Source organism: Triticum urartu, chromosome 7, assembly GCF_003073215.2.
Source record: "Triticum urartu cultivar G1812 chromosome 7, Tu2.1, whole genome shotgun sequence".
NCBI classification, from domain to species: Eukaryota; Viridiplantae; Streptophyta; class Magnoliopsida; order Poales; family Poaceae; genus Triticum; species Triticum urartu.
In genome coordinates this window covers 30889900-30896690 of record NC_053028.1, presented here as the reverse complement: position 1 = coordinate 30896690, position 6791 = coordinate 30889900, and the positions used below count along the sequence as shown (strand labels likewise).

Genomic DNA, 6791 nt, shown 5'->3' with positions numbered 1-6791 from the left:
AATGAGTGTGTGTACGTGTATGTGGGCGTGTGCGTGTCTACACTATGATTTAAAAAAAATGGTACTACTACAATGTATGCAATCACAATCGATCCAAACAGTAACTGCAAGTATTGTCCGTTTATTGTGAAACACAAACTAAGACAACGATCAAGCAAACACACAGGAAGGTCCCCGCAAAAAAAACGCAAGAAGGCATGATGACAACACATACATGACTTCACGAGGGAAGGAAAGAAATGACAAGACATGACAGGAGAACAAATGCGTTGAGCTCCGCAGAACCAAACAAGACATGGATTAGAGGGCCTTGAGGCACTGGGACACGCATTCGTCGTTTTCTTGTCGCAGCCAACGTCACATTCGGATTTGTTGTTGATGTGGCAGTTGCTATGGCAATACTGGTCTGGCTGTTCGCATCTGGACGTGCAATCCTGGAACGATTTGCGGCATTCCAGTGGACTTTCCTGCAGGCACTGCCGGCAACCTTCCAGGCAGACGAGGCTTCCTAACCACTGGTGGCAGTCGGGGTCGCATAACGTCTGCATGCACGCTCTTTCCTCGTCGGTGCAGGCCCACGCCCCCCCGGGGCAGACACAACCCAGGGCCATCGCCGGGCAGAGGAGGAGGAGGAGGAGGGTGGCCACCCTGCCGGAGCTAGCAGCCATCTTAGGAGTGCTTTTTAGAGGTGGTATCTGACGATAAGAGCCAGAAAAGGCAAGGAAGCCGGTTGGAGTGGAGAGGAGATGAGCAAATTAGGCAAGGTGGATGATGTCTATTTATAGGATTGATGTATAGGTCAACCGCCCACAACATGCCCAACAGTTCAACATGCTGATCTGATCTTGGAATGTACTGTACGAGACTACGAGCTACTCCACTCCACGGTAGTACTCCACTTACTTCAGATACGTAGGAGGTTGAGTAATCTTCTAGCAGCATCAAGAATCTGCTAGGTTAATTAGTTCTATATACTACTAGATAGTTGTGGTCGTGAATGGAGCACGCATCATGCATGCCTGCCAACTAGCTAAGCTCGTACTAGCCGGATATTCCATTCTGAGCTCGGGCTCAGCTGAACCTGAAATCAACACCATTCGCTACCATCTGGATCTGTGCATGTGACTGTATTTGCGTCAGGTATAGCCATTGTATTGCACTCAAATATGGCTTGTTCCTGCGTGCATTAATTGCGACGGCCACCGTCACCTTCAGCTGGAACAGATGACCCGTGCACGGCTCAGTTGATTTCCTGTACCCGGCTGAGCCGTCTTGGTTGGTTAGCTGCTGTAAGGGACACACATCCGGCTCGTCTGTATTACACATGCCAATGAGGCATGATTTGTCATTAATGAAATAATACGAATGCCATTTTCTATTTCTTGAGGCATGATTTGCATCTTTTACACGCACCTCCTCACACCAGCCATGACCAAAAAACTACGACTAAAAATGTACTAACAGATGCACTCCGGCAACAAGGTCGTACATTACAACACCAATGGTTTCGACAATCAAAAAAGCTGGCTCACGCATATCAGACTACTGCCTTCAACAAGTGCTCCCAAAATGCAAACCCCAGTAACTACGCTAGTAGTCAAAGCTCTACATGCGAGACCGAAAAAACACAGCGACACAGACAATCAACAAAACCAACTCTTTGTTTGCCTACGCTTACAGGAGATGCTACTGACCTCCTCTTCGTGTGAGCAAGTGTCATTAAAGTCAATCGGCACATACACGGTCGGATCCATTTTCCACATCAGTTATAGCAACACTTTATTGACCTGCATGCCGGAGGTTGGGAAATCGCCAAAATCTTCTTCCAAAAGAACTGCAACCTGAGTCCACGCCCACTTCCTGCTTGCAGCTCGTTCCGCCTTTGCCATCCATGAGGACAACTTCACCCTGGAACACTTATCACCGTGGAGCAATCGCATAAAACCAAAGGCGAATGTTGCCTGCTCTAAGTTTGCAGTGCTCACCTCGCCATCATCCTGCGCCGCTTCATCTGGCTGTATCAGATCATTCGTGTACACGTCTATGTGCTTGGCTGTGATTCTCATGATGCTCTATTATATACCAACTATTTTCAGCCGCCCACAGTAGCCGTATTAATGCAGGTCAATCGCATCTACACGACCTTCTATTCTCTGCATCTGGCTTACCCTGCTTTGCAAAACCGAGAGTCATTGTCAATTACATTTCCAACTATTTTATATTCTCTAACAAACGAAAAAAAAACAGATTTAAGTACACACCAGGCAGCCACAAACGATCTCCTGCATTGACTTTGTCCTCTCGGCATTCAATCTGCTTCCACACCAACAGTCCATGGGAACAACTAGAATCATGCATTGATGTCTCAAAACATTTTTTGCATTTGAAAGTACTCCCTCCATCCCATAATGTAATATGTTTTTTGACTCTAGTGTAGTGTCAAAAAACGTCTTACATTATGGGACGGAGGGAGTAGTATGGGAGCATGTAACCAGTTCCTTCAGTTAAAAGATACACTGACTTTGTTGGCATTTAACAAATCAAAAAGATATACACCAGGTCCTCCAGGTTAATTTTCTGCGGTCATAAATATCAAGCTGTTCCATTCGAAAAGCAAATCTTTTTCTGAAAGGATGGCATGTTGTGAACAACAACCTTTTGTATCTACAACAAAAATTTGCTGCCTGCAATCACTTTGCAACAGCTGGATTATTTTCTCTCATTTTCCTTGCGGTGGATCTATTTTTTTTAAAGCGCAGCAGCAGCGACTACCGCTTTGGCGATGACTGTCATTTCCTCCATCACTTTACAAGCAGCCACAATGGACATGATCAGGCTATTACGAAAAAAGATGAACAGCTGGGTCTAGGCGGTGATGGGAAGCTCGGGAAGCCAATGAGTCATGCGAGCAGTTTCAAGACCAGACTATGCCTAAGCTTTGTCGCCAGCGGATGCCAGTTGGCCTATGGCAAAGTTGAGCTGCGCACGCCAGACGCATCTTCAGAAGTCCAAGATCAAGTGGTTCTCATGCTGTTTGTGATGATCGTGGCCTATGGCAAAGTTGAGCTGAGCTGGCAAAGTTGTGTCTTCTGTTTTGCAGAAATGCCTAAATATAAACTTGTCTATTCTTGTCGTAGTCCATTTTTTCGGTTCAATGAAGGCATGATAGGCAAGGCAACAAAAATGGATTGAACAGGAACTCACCGTATCTCTTATTCTCTTCCTCGAATTTTAACTGAACAGTACAATTTTTCATGTAGCTGGACAGCACCTCTTCCACTCCTATTTTACATGTAATACATGCATTATCAGCTTCGGTTGTTACCTTCCCTTGGATAATGAGCAGGGTAAGTGTCAGTTGGAGAGAGATAGTGCTGACAGGCATCAAGGTCCTCAAGTTCTGGGCTGAGGATGTATACAAGGTTTTTGGGATCCCTTGCAGTCATCGCAAAATCAAAGCACGGATGCCAACATAAACCCTGAAGCAATTTAGTTCTTATAGGTATCACTTGAAATGAATAAGATAGGGGTTCACAGCTTGCGCGCAGCAGAAGAGTTCCTTTTGCGTGACATCAACGAGAATTCCAGCAAGCTTGAAAAAGATTGTTTCCAGATAGCCTTTGTTATATTTGTCATGGGCCATGTCCTTGCTCTATTATGTACCAGCTGTTGTGGGTCGTGCGCAGCAGCCTTATAAATGCAGGACACTCATAGTGGCATGACCTACTATTCTCTGCCTCTCGTTTCCCCTGTATAATTTGATAAAAACACAAATGCCATCATTTAAACACACTTGCAGCACCGAAACCCATGGCTGCCAATTATTTTCCAAAACGATAATTACATGAATCAGTGTTTACCGAGCAGCCGCAGACAATTTCTTGCATTGACTTTGTCCTTTCAGCGTTTAGCCGGCTCTTATAGAAGTCGCCTCTCACAATGAATTGAAACTTAGGCCTAGTGTGGGATGTACTAAACCTTTCATAGGTTCCGCATACTTCCGAATAGATTGTTCCAATGCACTCATCCGTGATGGGCATGGAGTCCTGTCTGGTGGTGCACTACCGAGTCGTAACCTAAATTTACAAACCGGCCTTCAATAGTAAAATACTTCCAGCTGAATTTGCATAAAAGTAGTTACAGCAGCTATACTGTTGCGATCGCCTACCATGGTTTACATTTCTACTGCTGCATAAATCAGTTCCTGCATTTTTCATTCGTGCTACTGTGAGCTCAGATATTCTTTTTTTTTGTTTGGCTACATGAACGTGGGGCAAACACTCTGAACAAATGCAATTCTACAATGACAGTGTTTGGGGTTCAGACCTTTTCGTCCAGCGGGAGCTTGCAGTTGACTGCGCCGATCAAGTAGAAGAAGCATCCGGACGACGGCACACCACCCTGTGTGCTCTCTCCGGGACAGCGCCGCCGATCTGCTGCCCGCAACCAGACCCATTGTTTGAGTCCGCTGGGACTCCACCGTTGGCCAAGCTCTCCAGAAAGGCCAGAGGCACCGGATCTGTGTGATCCAAGCTATCGACGAACTCCTCCCGGAGCGGGAACCTGATTTCAAGTGGCAACCAACGCAGGTCATGGCCAGCGTTAGCTTATTTCTCCCGGTGTGCCCACTGACATTGCTTACCCCAAAAAACATATTAGATCCCCCGGGAACTAACCTGTCCACGGCTTCAAGCAAGGACTCAAGCACACAATCTTCCATCTTCTAGTTTCTGGTAAGATCAAGCGCCGCCGCCTGTCCTCCCGTAATCCATGAAGGCGGAACAGAGGTGATTTCTGCGGGTACAGGGGGGAGACGACTCCAAACGTCGCCGTTTTATCCAAACGGGCTCCACACTTTTCTGATCCGTGGCTCGGTGCAAAACCAAACGTCCTGGTCCACGGACCATAACTGGCAAGCGAAACGGGCCTTTCCCCGCGTATGATCTGGGTCCACAAAAGCTCCACCGTTTTCTACTCCCTCCGTCCGGAAATATTTGTCATCAAGATGAATAAAAGGGGATGTATCTAGATGCATTTTAGTTTTAGATACACCCCTTTTTGTCCATTTGATGACAAGTATTTCCGGACGGAGGGAGTACTGTATATCGAATACAACCCTTTTTCCCCGTTCCGCAGCAGACGCGCCAGCAGGATTTGTTCGCATCCCGAGTAACGAGCGGGCGACGAAGATTTCGGGAGCATCTAGGCTCGAGCACCGAATCGCCGCTTCCCGTACTAGCATGCATCACGTGGACGGAGATCCAACTGGTTGACTTGAAGAAGATTGCGATATCTTTTGACAGCGCATTACGCTCCTTTCGTGTGCATGCTAGCATCTTCTTTTCCTTGGTTTAAGATAACCATTACTAGTTGCTACCTATAATTTAGTTGTGGAGCTTGCAAACACGAGGCTTCTGCGCACATGCTTAAGAGTTAGAGGGTGCTTGGATACGTTTTAGTCCCATGACTAAAAGTAGTGGGACTAAAACTTGCTAGTCTCACCCATGCTTGGATCCAGATACTAAAGGACTAAAATCAAATTATTGAGCATTTATTATCCTCCAAACCATCCAATCCAGAACTCGCATGTGCTAAAATAGAGGAATTAAATGAGGAGAGAGAGGGCTAATACATATTTTAGTAGGTTTCCTATGACTAAAAGTTTTTAGCCTCAAGACTAGTCCTAATCTCTCTTTAGTCAGGGGTGCTTGGAACTTTAGCCTCTAAAAGCGACTATTTTTAGTCAGACTAAAAATAGTCCCTTGGATCCAAGCACCCTCTTAAGCGTGCGACGTCTCCCCTTTTCTGCAAGCTACGTCTCATAAGTTGAACCTTGCATTTGCATATCACATGGATCACAGCCGGGACTTTGATTCAAAAAAAAATTAAAAGAGAAAAAGATCTCAGGGGCAGCGGAAAATCGTGCAAATTACTCCCTCTCCCAAAATTATTGTCTTAGATTCGTCTAGATATACAAATTTAAGACAAGAATTTTGGGACGGAGGGAGTACGGTCTTTCCAGTTTATTCTCACTCCTGTTCATTGGAAAGGAAGGAGGTCGTTAATCTTCCTCGAGGTGAGATTGGCGTAGAGGAAAACGTGGCCTTTCCCGCAGTGAGCTCGACATAGAGGAGATGTTGGACTTTTCCGTAGTGATCTCGGTGTACACATCTTCATTAGATAGTGACTACTATGCAGAAAAATACAACACTAAAATCTAACCAAACACCTGCTAAGCATCCAAATAATTCTTAAAGCATGGCTAGGCATAAGAATTGTGAGCCCTATTATCATAGAAGCAGGAATTAACACTTAGGGTCAGTTTTTTTCTTCTTGCGGGGTAACACCATTAGTAGAAAAAGGCCCATTTGTCCCGGTTCATAAGGCCCATCTGTCCCGGTTGGGGAACCGGTACTAAAGGGTCGTTAGTAATGCCCTAGGCCTTTAGTCCCGGTTCTTATACAAACCGGGACAGATGGGCCTCCACGTGGCCAGGGCCGGTCTTGAGACTTCGGGGGCCCGGGGCGAAACTAAAACTCAGGGCCCTTAATACATACACCATAAGAATAATGATCATTATATATATATATATATATATATATATATATGTAGGATGCGGATATTTGAAACACAGGGCAAATGCAGCTGAATTGGAAAAAGATATTAAAAAACTAAAGGAGTAAAAAAAAGAAACTTTTTTGTAACTAACATGGGCTAGCGTAATACTCATGTGAAAAGTTTCGGGCAGAAATGACCCTCATGGTATTCTCAGCAAAAATTATTGCAAGCCC

General features: G+C 45.4%; 1 long non-coding RNA gene across 1 annotated transcript; it reads right to left on the bottom strand.

Annotated features, from left to right (window-relative positions):
• Window positions 1-1422: 1422 nt before the first annotated feature.
• On the bottom strand, window positions 1423-2392 carry LOC125525399. Its single transcript, XR_007291286.1, has 3 exons — window positions 2262-2392; window positions 1986-2169; window positions 1423-1908 (listed from the first exon to the last, which is right to left on the bottom strand). It is a non-coding gene; the product is annotated as an uncharacterized LOC125525399 (long non-coding RNA).
• Window positions 2393-6791: the final 4399 nt, after the last annotated feature.